Below are 16605 nucleotides of genomic sequence, written 5' to 3'. Positions count from 1 at the left end.
TGCCCTTATTTATGCGACGTCATTGGAAAAATCTATGGGTTAAATGTGGATAGACACCAGGAATAAGCTCTAGTATTCCATAGTACAGTAGGGGAACTATATAGTTTAATTTATTGTATATTTCAAAATCGAAGAGAAGAATTCTAATGCTGCCAACATGAAGAAAAGATAAATGTTTGAGGTGAGAGATATCCCAATTACCCTGATTTGATCATTATGTATTGTATATATGTATCAAATTATTGCATATACCTGCAAAATATGTGCAACTATGATTTATCAATTTAAAAATTAGAAAAGAAAATCTATTAATTAAACATATTTACAAATCTGGAAAGGCAAATTTTCCAAATTATAAGGGCTATTATCACATATCAGTATTTTGCCTTTTCAGGGAATCCGATTTGAAGTGTCCCTATAATTCTTTTTTTTTTTTTTTTTTTTGAGAAAGAGTCTCGCTCTGTCACCCAGGCTGGAGTGCAGTGGTGTGATCTCGGCTCACTGCCATCTCCACCTCCCAGGTTCAAGTGATTCTCCTGTCTCAGCCTCCGGAGTAGCTGGGATTACAGGTGTCCACCACCAACCCAGCTAATTTTTGAATTTTTAATAGAGACAGGTTTCACCACGTTGTCCACGCTGGTCTTGAACTCCTGACCTCACGTGATCCACGTGCCTCGGCCTCCCAAAGTGCTGGGGTTAGAGGTGTGAGTCACCGAGCCAGGCCCCTATAGTAATTCTTGATTGTCTGAGAATATATTTTAGATCATTGTTAAAGCGTTGGTGCTCATGGTATTACAATGCTGAGAATTTACCTCCATTTAGTGGTTTCAGTTAATTGTTATTTTCTTTAATGGAAAATCACTCAGTGAAATTGCAGGAAAGAGGTTATTTATCTGAGTCATATTTTTATGAAAACTGTTTTTCACTTCCTTGCATTTTTAGGAGTGTTGTCTTTAAAAGGATATTCTATTAATATTTATAATTAGACATCACACAAAACAGATGCTAAATCTTATGCTATAACTTCTGGATAAAATTACATAAAGATTATATACTTTTTGTCATAATGTTCCCTCAGGGAGCTGTAGAACAAAGGACATTCTCCATGAAGATGCCATTTCTTTTTTGAATAAAAGGAAATAATAAGACAGTGATTAACCACGATTATTTTAACTATTGTAACGTTCGCAATTAAGTGGGCAGCGCAGGAGCTCAATACTTAATTGATTTACTTTTTTCTCTCCTTGACCCACATCGCAATTCACCCACTCACGCCACCATCCCTATTCTGACTTTGAAACCAAATGGATTGTCTGTTTTCAGTTTGTGGAAGCATGATGCTCAGCCTGTGTGGAAGGCCCTGGCTTCCAAGTGTACTTGGGCTGGATCTTGGGGAGTTTACCGAGGGCACAGGTCAGCAGATGAGATTCGTTTCGCTTTTTGAATTACCTCTTGGCCAGTACCAAGAGGAACTGGTGGGATATATATTGTGTCATCCAACCCGGGAAAGTTGGTGTGGAGGTGAGGAAACAGTTCTGAGGGATAACAGTTTGAAAGTAGCGGCGCTGGGTACGAACATGGGTCCCTGCCAGTCTGAGACTTTCTATTGCCCCTATCTCCTTGCTAACGATTACTTTTTCAAAAACTCTCCTAGGGACCCTGAGGAGGGACGGCAGAGGTCAGCAAACCTTCTGCCCGCCAACTTGATTTCGTGTGATACAAAGTGTCATGAGTTCTACTTTCCTCCCTTAAAAAGACAAAATTAGGAACAACGGCTGGCAAGAGAGGAGGGGAAAGCTTAATTCTCCAACGATGCTGCGCAAGGGAACCAATGGGTCACGCCCACTCGCGGGTGGCCGCCTCTCTGTTCCACCCCGGGGATGCTGGGCTTTCCCCTCGGTCCGGGGTGAGCGCACTTCCCACCCGGACACTGAGCGCGCAGCACGCGCAGGCCCGCAGGGCGTTCCGGGAGGTGCCGGCGCCTCCTCGCGGCCTGGGCGCACGTGCCTGGGCTGGGGCCGGAGCCGGCGTTCGCGCCGCGCTGTAGTAGCTGGGGCGGGTGTGAGCGGCTGGCTCCGGGCCGCGGCCGCCGCCCGCCCGCCCGCCCGCCGGCTCCGGTGGTTGGGCGGAGGAAGCGCGGGACTCCTCCTCCCCACCGTATTAACATGCGCCCAGGGGCGGGTGACCAGCCCAGCTTTGCCGCCCCAGCCCGCCGCGTCCCGGCGCTCAGCCTCCGCTCCAGAGGCGAGCGCTGCGCTTCGGGCGCCGCAATCTCGAGGACACGGCCTCGCGGACACCTTCCGCCTCGGGGAATCGGCAGCACCGGCGGCGCGAGCGGCCGCCGCCGCCTCAGCTCCTGGCTCGAGTCCTTTCCGTCACCTCGTTGAGAGCCGGTCCCAGTCGCGGGGACATCTCTCTCGTCCTTCCTCCGAGGCTCGTGGGACCACCGGACGGACGCAGCCAGCGAGGACCGGACTGCGGGACGCGGCCAGGTAACGCCGGGCTGCGCCGCGGGGCTGAGGCGTGCGCGGCGGCGGCGGTCGCGGCGCGCAGGGTGGCTCCTGGCCGCTACCTGCCGCGCGGTCGCCGCTTCCCTCGCCCGCGGAGGGGCTGCAGGCTGGGCTCCCCGGGTCGCCGGCTCCAGAGTCCGCGCTCCCCACCCTTCCAGCCGCCCGGGGTGCACTCTCGGGCCTTCCGGGTAACCCGGGATCTCGGGGGCGAGCGCGTCCTCTCCGGCCGTGCGGTCCTCGCGGCTCCTCGCGGGGACCCAGGCAGGGGAAGGATTTATAATTGCGACAGGGTCCCGGAAGGGGGAGGGGAGGAGAACACCGGTCCCCTGTCCCCGTCTTGTCCACCGGTCAAATTCACACCCTCACCCCACCCTGGATTCACCTTGCAGGGGAGGAGGAGTCTGCTCCCCGCAGGGGATTTCTCGGCAGGCTCCTGGGTGGTTTGCAAAGCAAGTTGTTACACTTGCTTTTTGGGTGACATTTTGGCATTGTGGAAAAGGACCAACTCCCCCGTGCGTTTGTAAGAGAAAGCCAAAGAAACAGACACACAAAGAGAGACAGGCAGAGAGAGGGAGAGAGAGAAAGAAATGGGGTCCAAGGAGGAGGTCACTGCAGAGTCGCCCCCTGCCCGCGGCTAAGGCCAATTCCCGGAGAATCGCGGGACAGGCGGGGAGACCCTACATTCAGCGAATTGAATGCACCGGGTTGGAACCAAGGCCAAACGGGGACCTCTCCTCGAGGCTGGGCGAGATAACAAATTGCACTTTCATTGAGGGGCGGCTGCAGCTGCGAGAGGCACCTTCGGAGGGCCAGCCGCGATGAAGACCGTGCATTCAGGACTTGGGCTGCTGCGCTCTTTGCGGAAGGCGCGCTGTCCCCGCCTCGCTGGGTGGCACCGGGAGGCCGTGGGAAGGGGTGGCCCGGCTCGGCTGCCGGCGCCGGAGACACTGAGTGCCTGTGTCCGAGTGCCGCGCTCGCCCCCGGTTGCAGGGCTTGCCTCCAGCCCGACCGTAGCGTTGCGGAATTTTCTGCTAGAGAAGGGGAGGATGTGCGGAGGGAAAGGGGTTGAAGGTAGCCAGGCGGCAAGGAGTGAGACGCTGGGTGGGAGATGTTACGTGTTTTGTGGATCCAGGCGAGACTCTTCACTCCTTACTCCTGACACAGTGAGACTGACTCCCGGTCGTGGGAGGTGAATGCTCCCTGCCTCCTTCCATAACACGTGAAGTTAGGGAATTACGAGGAAAGACATATAATAAAAGTACCAATTAAAGACAGATTTTTAGCTTTTATGGTCTTTGTGAATGGCTTCGTAGAAGGTGAGGATAGATCAGTCTAAGATGTAGACACTGAGATGAGAAATGCTTAGAACTAGGAAAGCGATTTTAGGACCTGAGGCAAACATCCTGCGAATTGTTTTTTACCCTGAAAGAGCTGTTCTAAAAGGAACAGCCTTTTGACTGTTATTTATAGCGCAATTTCAGTTCAGGAAGCGACCTTCTATTGGCCTAGGTCACTTTGCATATAAAGCAATACTTTTTATTCCTTGAATAAAACTTGAAATGACATGGAGGCAAGGAATTTTACAAGTATCCTAATTTATCTCATGCCGGAAGAATAAAGTTTTCTTTAAATGTTTAAAAGGAAACTCAAGCCTATAAAGAAATAATGAATATGTCTATACAAAATGCATGATTTTAAAAAATTTAAGTTATAAAAGGTACCCTTGGTTCAGAAAATTCATACTCTTGCATGAAACAAGAAAGTTCATAGAAATAAGGTGTCAATAGCTCTGTTCTTAATTTCCTTTCGATTTAGTACTTAAATTTAAAGTTGTTTCAGTGGTTAGTCCCTTGAAATATCCCTAGTTCCAGATCTAAAATTCTGTGAATTAAAAAAAAATTAATTTACTTAAGAGAAAATGTTAGTTAGCTTGTGGGAGTAAAGAAGAATGTAATTGCATACAAAGATATTTTTTACTTTATAGTTACCTACTTCTCTCTGTATTTCATTCTAACATTAGTTTGCAAAATAATAGTTTATCTCAAACATTACAGGCAACATAAATATGGACAAAATGAACGGGTTAACATTCTTTTAAATATGTCAAAATAATTTTCTGACAAAGCTTCTTAAATATCACACAAGCAGTTTTGCTTTGGGGAAATAATGAGTATATGAGTTTTCCCTGGGAGGGAATTTTCATGGTTTAGCATCTTTAATTTCTCCATCAATACAAACTTTGTTCTGCCAGGACTAAAAACTCAATAAAAGCGTATTAGTGATTAGTGAAAGCAAATGGAGACAAGACCTTCCTTCTAAAATATTGTGTAGCCCATGTAGAGAAATAGCGTAAAACTAATTGTAGTGTTCTACTTTTTAAATCCTTCTAAGCTTAAGTGTCCTATTCAACCCAATTTGGGAATAAAAACTGCATGCACTTTGAGTTAACTCTATTAAATATGTGTGCCTTTGTTCCATATAGCCGTTTAGATTGATTTTTTAAAATATAAAATTAAAACTTGGAGGAGGGGAACTTGTTTTACAGTGTACTCATTTTAGTGAATATGAGCAATATTGACTAATATGCAGCAAAGTAGTAGTTTAATCTACAGCTTAATTGAGATGAATACCTTGTTTGAATATCAACTCTTTCAGAAACAAAGAGTTCAGTGTTTTGATTTTGATCTTATAATATTTCAAATTCAGAAATCATAGTAAAATGGTATCTAATGTGTATTTCTGTAGTGAAATTTCTGTGATCAACTCAAATTCATGTTACCTTAATGATCATTCCCACAAACTGTTCCACTGTTTATCAGAGGAGAGGGAATTGTTTTCCTCTTAGGAAACATCCAATTAAAATCTACTTTTATGTAGATTTCATCTCTATAGAAATCACACTTCTCTTTTCTTAAATTAAGAAAACGATACAATTGTAGGTTCTTTTGTTCCTTTTCTATTTTTCCATTGGTAATTATATTTCCCCTGCTATAGGAACACCATTGAAATAAGAAGACTAAAAAGACTCTTGAAAAACCTAAACACGTTTCCCCAGTCCTCACTTCTCATATTTATAATCTATGCCTATGTCTGTGGTGTGCTGGTCTTTTTGTACACTTTTTTTATTTTAAAGAACCACTATCACTAAAAGATGCTTTACTAGCATTGTAGAAAAATCTTTATGTTGCTGTTGAAACAAACACTTGAATGTTTCAAAAACATCCCATGTCTTGAGCTGTTTTATTTCCTAAGATCCTAAGTGCTACTAGTTCTCTATTTTCAGAGAGTAATAACTACAGTGTCCCTCAAAAGATGTTTTTTCTTTTTTTAAAATTTTAATCATGAGAATTTGTAGCTTGATTCTTGTTACTCCCCAATGAAGGTGACTTTCTCTAGTTGTTTTGTCTATCAGGAATTGCCAAAGAGATTGTTCCTAGGAAGATCTAAAACATTGCATTACCACAGAGGAGGACTTAGAAATAGTCTTCTGACATTCATTTTAATCTATTAGACACCCACAGATAACCGATTGCATGAGATACCAGGTATCAGTTCTTTTGCTTCTAAGATATATCTATTTAGCTTATATGATACTGTATACTGTATATTTGCTACACCTTTCCCTGTAACCCTGCAAAGCACACACCTACAGAGCAAAACATGTGATTGAGAACGAGAAAAAATGGGGTATGACTATAAGGCAGTTAAAAAGGTGAATGACATTCCTTTGAGGTCTTCTTTCTTTAGTCTGATTGTACAGAGGTTGGTATTGCATAGGAGATGTGTTGACCCAACCCATTTCCCATCCTTCTCTCTAGTAAACGATAGGGTTTACTAGACAGATAGCTGTTGTATAAGTGAGAAACAGGGTTATCTTCATCCATTATTGACTTAAGATTTTTCCTGGTTGCTTTATTATTTTCTCCCTCCTGTAGGGGTTAATGATTAGTGACTAACAAGTAACATCCCACTTAGGAAAACCAGCTCTTGCAGGAGGAAGCCCTATGGATCTATATCCACAGATTTTTGACTCAGATCCTTGAACTTTTTCTTCGATAGGCAACCAGCATAGCTGGGATGTGATTGTCCCATTGGATGTCTAATTGTGAACTAGATATCAGTGTTCTGAATATTTTATGAAGATGTAAACCACCTTCCTCCCTCTCCCTAGGATTTGCCAGAAACCAAACTCTTCATTTTCATATTAACTTATCATGGTTTGCTCGTCTGTGGTCATTGACAATTTCTGTATCTTCTCTCAGTGTTTTCTTGTCAGATTTGTAAGCAACAAAACAGCAAACCACAAAGTGTGTGATTTGGAACTGCTTAATCTTGCCAGGTTTTCTTAGTATCCAGCAGAGTGGTGGTCTTGCTGAAGCCATGGATAAGCATTTGGATGAGGAGACATTGTGCTGTGACTTGCTTATCTCCCTAGCCTTGCATCTGAATCTCTGTACTAGGAGGGCTCAGATACATATAAATGGCTCCCTCAGGCAGCCTGTGGGAAGGTGTCTCTGGGCACATTTCCAGCTTTGCTGCTTTACTCTGGTGACACGGTTTTAGCTAATTTGAAAACATCTGCGAGAGTAACTTGCTGTTTTAATTCTACTACTGGAGAGCATTTATGAGTATGTGATAGGCGGACTGGCACTAACCCTCATTCTAACCTCATGATTATACCCTTTCCCTGGATACCCCCTCTTTCTTGGTTTCAATTTGAGTAGAAACCAGTGTGAAGTCTATTTCTGGACTGCAAATTTCCCTGCTAGATATCACTAAGATTTCTTTACAAAACACATGCTGCAGTTTCAGAGGAAAATGGCATTTTGATCTTGTCTCAGACTTTGCAAACAACTATTCTTTGATATGATTCATCATACTATACTAGCAAAAAGACAAGGCACATTCACTCCCTTCAAAGCTATTTTCGTGTAGGCATTAACCCAGAAGGCAAAGTCACCTTTTCATCCTTTCAAATGAGGATGCGCTTTCCATTTAGAGTTTGGGAGGGTCAGCAGGGGAATCGTTAAGTGGTAGTGCATTTGGAAGTCTTTCCTGTGAATCCTTCCTAGGCAGTTCAGATAAGACTCGTTTGATTCTAGAGCTTCAGTGGAGCCGGCTAAGAAATCTTTCCCCCTCTTCTTGGAATGCTGTTTCTTTCATTGTTCCCTCTTTCCTAGAGGTCAGCTGAAAAGTCATTTAATCAGGGAGGCTCTCCAGGTGAATGCTGTTACAGCGCTTCATTCTTTTTTCATGGTCCTTTTACGGTCAATAATGATGTGTTGACTTGTTAGTGTCAGATTGCTTTCCTGACTGAACTGTGCATTCCATGAGATCCAGAACTAAATATAGAGTGTTCACCAAATATCACTGATGCCTAGCACAGCACCTGACACTTAATAAATGGTGGGTAAACATTCGTTGAGTGAATGAACAAGTGAATGCACATCTGTATTCTTAGTGCATAAGGGCCATAACTCTGAGGATGGTGTTGCACAGCTTTTGCATGGCACTGTCACTCCTTTGCAATGTCAGATGCTGTGTTCTTTGGTCCTAAGTTTACTCTGTTAATACCTGGTAAACACTGGGTTGATCCCAGCCTGAACATAATGTGATGGGCTACGCAGTGATACATTTCCCAACTAGGCAACATGCAGTCTGCTGGCAAGCAGAGGTAAGGTTTTGACATAAAATAAGGATTTCGAAAAAGAAGGAAACAAAAAATAAACTCCTGTTCCCTCTTCCTCCTCCTCCTTATTCAAAATTAACATAGTAGTAGATTAATTGCCTTACTTTATTCCAACCCTTTAAGGCTTAGCATAAACTTCTTTCCTAACCCTCACCTCTTACATTGAGTACTCCTTTCTGTGCCTCCACTGAGTCTGATACGTATTGATAACTTAGTTTCATTTTCCATTTGCTGTGTATATGCCTGTCTCCCTCTAGGAGATCAGAAGCTCAAGGGAGACCAGAGACAGTGGCCCCTATATGGTTTGTAAGTGGAAGAAAGCAAAAGTTCACTGAGGACTCAAAGAATAAATCAGATCACAGGGATGAGGGGGAAAGTGTCTTGGGAAGCAGAGAAGCAGCTACAACTGCCTTTCTTGCTTGAGGCTGATCTCTATGTAGGTACGTAGATGTGGAGTGGCTCTCACAGGGGAGACTGGAATCTAACATCTTTACTGATGTGGAATCACAGCCTTCTAGGTATTTTCATGAATTTTTTATACTAGTTTTGTTTCTGGCCAGACATGTAGTGTATTCTGTTCTACTATCTGCTTCTGAACTGCTCGAATGGTGTAGTGAGGTGGGCCAGCCTTGGGGATACGCTAACCTTCCATGTGGCACCCTGCTATAGATACCACATCTACTGTTCAGCTTTGAATGGCCTGTGAGGAATGGTGAGATGGAACGTCAGCATGAACCATGTTTTTAGAAACTACGGTGCACAATAATTTCTCTAGATTAGCATGTGTTTTACAGATAATTTAAAACACTGCTTTGATGATATGAATCCTAAGGGATCTTGATGATAGGTGTCAGGTATTTTGGTATGTACATATCCAGCCTTTCCAAGTATGGGCAAACAAAAAATATTTGTAACATCTCCTGGGTACTCATTACTGTGGAGAATATAGAAATGCAAGACCTAGTTCAACTCCTTGGGCAACTTGAAATGTAATAAAAAGAATAAGATTAAATTGTAGGAAATAATTAGTAATAGTGGGTTACAGATTGAAACTCGTGCTCAAATGTACTTATTTTGGGCTTTTCTGTAGGAATAGGGGCTCAACAGAGAATGAGATCATTGTGGAATGCTTCCAAAAGGGAAGATCTGAAGCTAGATCTTCATGGATTGGTAAGACTTACATAGGAGGAAGGACCGGCTTTCAGATAGAGAAAACATTTGCACAGACCTGGAGGTGCAGTTGAACTTGGCATGTTCCTGGTCCAGAAAATGGTTCTTTCCTCCAGTTCCTCCAGTTTAATTAGACCTGCAGATGAATTTGATTGAGAGGGTCATTAATGGCTATACAAGAATGTTTAGATTTGATAGGAACCACTGACAGATTCTGAATAGGCAGTGACAGGAAGAAGTGGCCTCTTGGATTGATAGGAGAGATGAGTCTAACACCAGGCCGGGACAGACAGAAGCATGAAGAGGCTGTTTTAGTGAGGCTTACATTGGGAATCAAGTCCAGGGAAGTAGAAATAGGAATAAGTATTTTGAAAAATTTTCAAGCAATGTTCGACTCTTTCCTTTCTCGTTTACTCTGTAATGGTGTCACACATTCTTTTTAATTCTTTATTATTCGTTAAAAATTCCTGTGAAATATTTCAGTGACAGCAATGAAATAATATTATAAACCCCTTTGTGTCCACCACCCAGATGGTGAAATAAATCATTGCACACACTGTTGAGACTTCAGTGTACTCTTCATGTCTTCCCTCAGAGGGACTTGGCCCACCGAGCTTTGTGTCTGTTATTCTCACGCATGCACTTCCTTATTCTTTGCTATGTATGTATGTGTACCTGAGCAATCTAGTCTTGTTTTGCTGTTTTTAGACTATTTATAAGTAGTAACAATACTCTTTGTAGTCTTCTTTACCTTACTGTAATTGTTCAGTATTTTGTTGACCTGTAGATCCGATTTATCCATTTTTACTGATACATGGTATTCCCTTGTAGAACTGTATCATGATGAAGGTATCAATCTTTGTTTTTGGACATTTAAGATGTTTGCAAATAAGGCTGCTGTGAACATTCATGTGTACATCTCCTTGTGCTAACGAAGGGGACCCTGATTAGAGTGTCTCCTAAGGAGGGGGATTGCAGTAGGGTAATATTTATATCTTCATATCTAGCAGATAATGCAAATTACCAAAAATGGTTGTACCTATTTATGATCCCAACAGCAATCTATAAGAACACCTTTTGTTTTATATCCTTGTCAACACTTGGTGGTACATTTTATTTTTGGCCAGTCTTATGGATATGAAATGATAACTCATTTTAGTTTTAATTTGTTGTTCCATGTCTCCCGGTAATATTGATGATTTATTCCCTCTCTTTATTAATATTCTAGTTGCTGTGGATTCCTTATTCCTACATGTTCCCCACTCTCCTACTTCTTTTTGTTAAACTCATTGATTTGTAAGAGCTATTTATATATTCTGGATAACAGACTTTTGTTCTGTAATATGTGTTTCAGTTATCTTCACCCAGTTGGTGGCTTGTCTTCTCATTTTTATGATGTCTCTGGGTGAAAAGATTATGTTTAAATTTTGAAGTAGTTGTTTTTAAATTATCTTTATGGTACCAATAAGGTGTTTGAGAAACATTTTCTAATTCTGAAATGATAAAGGTATTATCATTTAGTTCTTCAAGACTTTTATATCCATAGTTATTTTATCAAGCCTTTAATTACATTTGAAATTTAGGCAAAACACCCATCTTCTCTTAGTCTTAATTTCTTATTTATTACGTTAGAGTGCAAGGTGGTTGTACTGTACAAGTTCTGCTGCTGCTGCTGCTGCTGCTGCTGCTGCTACTTGTCTTAAGGACTTCATTTTATGCCTGGAATACATAGCAGCCTCTTAATGGGACTTCTAATCTCTAGGATCTGATTAAACACATCAAAATGTACTTTTCTAAAATGCTCTTCAGGTCATTGTGAAACTCCTCAAACTCTGTCCTGGAACCCTCCATAAGAGGAACAATCCCATTTGATAGTATTCCCCTGCCTACTCCAGATCCAAGTATGCCTAGAACTTGGTTGGCCTTCAGATGTGTCAGTGGGACGAGTGTGTGAAGGCACAATTGGCTCTTATCATTGCTTAGCCTCCTTTCCTAATGATCTCTTGCATCAGCCTCCACCATGACCACTCCCCGTTTGTCAGGGCTCTGCTATTCCAGCCATTTTTCCTCTTTGTTTATTTTCATGTACTCAAGTTCCGTCTACTTGATGAATTGTTAACAGTGGATGCTCCTGAAGACTAGGACAAGGAACCTCAGGGGTTTTCTTTCCCTTTCTGCCCTTCTATCTAGTTGATTGTTTTACCAGGAGCAAGGATTTCTTTTAAAATAATTGTTTTAAAGCCCTTTGTAGCCTTCAAGGCCCAGCCAAATCTCACCTCTCACAGCACACATTTTATGACTACTCAGCTGAGGGTAAACTCTTCTATGAATTCCAGTTGCATTTATCTGGATTACTTACTTCATTATAATATTCACATTTTTAACATTTTATGTGAATATTCTGATACTTTAAGCTCCTTTAAGTTGTGAATTAGCTGATGTTTTTTGCATGTCTCATAGGCCTGAGCCCAGTAGCTAGCAGAGTGACTTTTCAAGGGGTAGCAGATGCTTTCTTGATGAATGGTAATTAGTTATTAGAGAGGGAATAGGGTGAATAGAGATTTGGAGTGTAAAGATATTGGGAATAGTGACATTACTGGAACATCTAAGTGTTTGGAATAGGAAACTGATTTGTAGTAATTGAGCTATATTTTGGTTATATTGATTTTTGAGATGTATTGGACATAACCTGTAAGCAACTTAGAAAATATTAGACCCAAATTTATGAAATGATACCATTTGAGGTGCTAATGAAGGAGTTACCTGTTGGAAGATAGTCAGCAGATTCATGATACTAGTAGTCGTTTCTGTGTTGCAGCTAGGAAGCATTACCACCTTCACAAAACAGATTCTACTGTCGTGATTCATCTAACTAGCTAGACGACTTTGGACAAATTAATTTTACTGAGTCCAGTTTTCTCATCTGAAAAATAAGGATAATTTGCCTTACATATGAAACTTTTTGAAAGGCTTGAATGAGTCACCTTATGTGAAGTATCTAGTTCAAAGTTGGGTTCATGGTGAGCAATTAGTAAGTGCTATTAACCATACTGTATATTTTTTTCTGCAAAAACCAATCTGCCAACCATCTTTTACATCAAAGTACTACCGAGTAAAGAATTTAAAATTTACTTGTCTAATCATGATATATTTTTCTTCTCCTGCTGAAAAATTCCTGTCTTATTATTTCACGTTCCTTTATCATTCATTTGATGACACTGACAGCAACTTGCTGAACAAGTTTAAGAATAGCTGATATTTACTGAGCAACCTGGTCTTTGTACTCATGCAGGATACAGCTCTCAGTATTACATTGCATGTAGGCTCTATGTACTCTTCCTATAGCGAATAGAGGCTCATAGCCCCTCAGCCCAGTCCTGCCTGATACGGCACCATATGCTGTGAGGAGATTACAAAAGAAATCAAAATCATGACTCTCTTCCCAAGGAAGATTAAATTGTGTTGATGAGAAGATATTCTCATGAAGCAATTCAGTGCATCTATAGCAGCATTCAAAATGTAAGTTTTAATTTATTCTGCTCAGAATACATATTTCTTAAGGTGACATGGAATATAGGAAAAAAATATGAAGACAGAACACAGAAAAGCAGTCATGCCTTGATCCTTAAAGAGGAGCATCTCCCTCATGGTCACAGTGGGCTCTAAGTTAGCTGCACACCGGCAGGTGGAGCGCACCTGTCTTCCAATTACATTCACCTTCTCTGCCATCTGGGGCTTATGTTCTGCCTCTCTATTGTATGTGTTCAGTTAACCCAGTTTCTTTCCTTAGAAAAAGGGATCAGTAGCTGAGCACATGTGGAAAACATAACTTGATTGATTAGGTGGGAACATTCCACTGGTTTAACTAAGGGAAAGATTTCTGGGCAGTTATATCCAAATTATTTGGATTTTGTAGTTTTCTTAATCTGTTACAGTAACACATATTTCACATCTTTGTGGTTTAGGTTTAAAACCTAGAATAAAAAAAAAAAAGCTTTTTCTCGTATCTTTATTTTCTCATGGATCCCTTTTGGGTAGACATATTGACATATCTAAAGTGACTTGAGTTGCTCCAAAGAGAGCTGATAAGCACATATTTAATATAATTTAAATATTGGCAATACCAACTTACAGATAGGTTGTGTTCCAAAGGTGTATTTGTAAGCTGAATATGTTTGGACACTGAATAGTATTTTCCCATGGAAATTGTGCTACACGGCAGCGACTGGCTTCTAACTTAATGACTTCTAGAGTCTTTTGACCCATTTTCTACAAACCAAATAGTATTACTCTAATGAAAACCATGTTTAGGACCCTCTATTTATGAAAAAATGAATTCTAAATTTTAACCAGGAACACATGCCATCCCTTCTGCTGCAGAAACAGAACTCCCTGGCTTTGCCAATGGTTGGTGCTAGATGATGCTGGGCCATCAGCAGCTCCTACTGCACGGGTGTGCCTTGATCCAGGAACAGAACCGGTGAGGGGATGTAGGAGCAAACAGAGCTTATTCATGGCCAGTAATAATTGCTAAATAGCTACATTTATGTAAACTTCCCTTTATTTGACTACTGGAACAAAGGAAGGGAAGGATAGTTCAGTTGTCCTTCTGTTCAGTTATCCTTATGTTCTGCATTGAGAACCAAGATATGTAGACTATTTATAAATCAGATTTCAGGAAGTTAGGAGTTACAGGCAGAAATGTATTCTTTTCAACTTTGGCAGTTTTTGCCAAATTTTTCTATGTATTTCATATTCTGAAGATGTTCACTGTTGGAGAATGGCCATTATCAATTCATTCATTCATTCCTTCACTTGTTCAACCAAAACCAATTTATTGAATGACTACTATGTGTCAGGCACTATTCTAGGTGCTTTGAGTTCAGCCCCTAGCAAGAACATCAACAGAAGACAAAGGCGTGCCCTTGTGGAGCCATGGAGTCTACGTTCTGATGGGAGAAAACAGAGATAATAAACATAATGCATTTCTTTTAGAGTGTTAGAAAGGAATAACAGCTATAAACAAAAATCAAACCAGATTAGGAGGATTGGATTACTGTGTTCTGATAGATTCCTGGTATATAAGGACATTAGCTTTTTTTTCTTTTTAAATTCAGACCTTCAGCAGAGATGTTCTAGCTTTAGGTTTTGAAAAGAGGTGTGAAGCTACTTTCACCAGTTTCTCATTCTTTTGTTCTTTCTGTTTTAATAGTAGTCAATATATCTAGTCTATATATCTAGTAGTCTACACATCTGTGTAACCCCAGGTAATCTACTCCGTTGCATTATAGATACCTGTTTCTGTATTTTGAGCTCCCATTAGGTTGTTAATTGTAGCAGAGGGCGTATTTTCTACAACCTTGTATTTCTGTAATAATGATGCTAGTAGTAATAAATAATAGTATATTTTATTGAGTGCTTAGTATACACTAAGCACATTGTGTAAGTAATCTCATTTCATGCTCGTGCCCATCCTATGTAGAAAGTGATATCAGGGCTGGGCAAAGTGGTTCACGCCTGTAATCCCAGCACTTTGGGAGGCCGAGGCGGGCGGATCATGAGGTCAGGAGTTCGAGACCAGCCTGGCCAATATGGTGAAACCCTCTCTCTACTAAAAATAATAATAATAATAAATATCTGGGCGTGGTGGCATGCACCTGTAATCCCAGCTGCTTGGGAAGCTGGGGCAAAAGAATTGCTTGAACCTAGGAAACGGAGATTGCAGTGAGCCAAGATTGTGCCGCTGCACTCCATCCTGGGCAACAGAGTGAGACTCTGTCTCAAACAAAAAAAAGGAAAAAGAAAGTGATATCATGCTTTACAGAATGTATTCTCAGACCACAAACCTACAATGGGTGGAGCTGATAATTGAACCAAGGTCTGTTAGCACTAGGCTCTATATTCTGTTGATGCCTAACCCAGTGCCTGACAATTGGTTGGCATCCAAGAAACGTAGAATGAACTGGAAATCAAATAAACTGTGTATTGCAGAATTTATAATTGTCAGAAGTGTATCTCTCTAGTAGTGTGCAAGATATACCCTCCTCTAGTTTTATTTCACTTCACAGCCTAACTGGCGTAGAAGGTGGTTATTTGGAAATTCTTGAAGTGTCGCTTCTCTTACTTTTTCCTTAATTTTTTCCTACCGTTTCCATACGTCTCACATGTGGAGATGCAATAGAAATAAAATTGCTTCTGCTAAAATCACAACCTTTTAGTCTGAAGGCAAAGCTACTTTGTCCTAGAATGCCTGCGGTATTACGGAATCACCATGTGTCCTTTTATTTTTGAGTTTTACCAAGATTTTTACTAGTGCCTGCTTCAGTGAGTTCTTCCAGGATGCAGGCTATTTTGATGACATCTTAAACAAAAGGAATAAAAATTGTCTTTGCCTTACCTTCCTTTTTCCACCTTTCTCTTCCCACTTGTCAGAGAAATTTTGCATGACAGAGGTGAATCTCTGTGGAATCTTCTAGGGGTGTGACCATCTGCTTGCCTTGGAGAGAATCAGTCTCTTCTTTCCAAGAAACGATCTGTCACTGCTAGAGAAACCTCAGCTCCCTGCTGCCCACTGAGTAATCTATTTGAAAGCATAAATGAATACATACCTCAAAGAGAAAGAAGCACAAACACAGATGAGGTGTGCAATAAGGACACAATTTAGAAAACACAGTGAACAAACCTGGCTTTGGTGCCGCTCAGACAAGAACTTTAATAGCAAGGGGTAAAGAAAGATGGTAGAATATCCTTGTAAAATAAACCTGAAAGAAAGTTCTCATTGCCTCTGATAATTCTTTGCAATTCAGGCCGATGAAAGCAAAACCTTCAGTCTATTTAAGTAGACATTGGTAAATCAACATTGTTGTACCCTTAGCTCAAAGCAAGATAATTCAGTCAGTCCACAAAATACTGGAGTATTACTATATTTTTGGTTTTAACTTTAATTGTTCAAGAAAGAGGCACATTAAATATGTAAGCATGCCTGCCTTGTGTCTGTAAATATTGGTTGAGGATATTTGGTTCATGTAAATTAACAAAAGCTGAAATGAAGATAGACACATGTAAAACTGATTGAATAGCGAGTATCCTTTATAATGTCCTAGCTGTCACACAGATGACACATTTTAGAACTGAAATGGCTTGTATTTTTCTTCTCGTGTTTCTATATAGGTTATTTCTGGCACTTTTGTTTGGTTCTGAATTACCTTATGTTCTTGACCTCCCCCCAAATTTGAA

The 16605-nt window shown here is 41.1% G+C and overlaps 1 protein-coding gene across 1 annotated transcript in view; it reads left to right on the top strand.

Moving 5' to 3' along the window:
• Positions 1-2193: 2193 nt before the first annotated feature.
• Positions 2194-16605, top strand: part of DLGAP1 (DLG associated protein 1) — a 976217-nt gene continuing 961805 nt past the window's right edge. The window contains exon 1 of the mRNA XM_023228478.2: positions 2194-2492. The gene's annotated coding sequence lies outside the window, so the exon portion shown is untranslated. The remainder of the gene's footprint in view (positions 2493-16605) is intronic.

This window comes from Piliocolobus tephrosceles, chromosome 18, assembly GCF_002776525.5.
Source record: "Piliocolobus tephrosceles isolate RC106 chromosome 18, ASM277652v3, whole genome shotgun sequence".
Classification (NCBI taxonomy): Eukaryota; Metazoa; Chordata; class Mammalia; order Primates; family Cercopithecidae; genus Piliocolobus; species Piliocolobus tephrosceles.
This window is presented reverse-complemented; position numbering and strand designations above follow the sequence as displayed.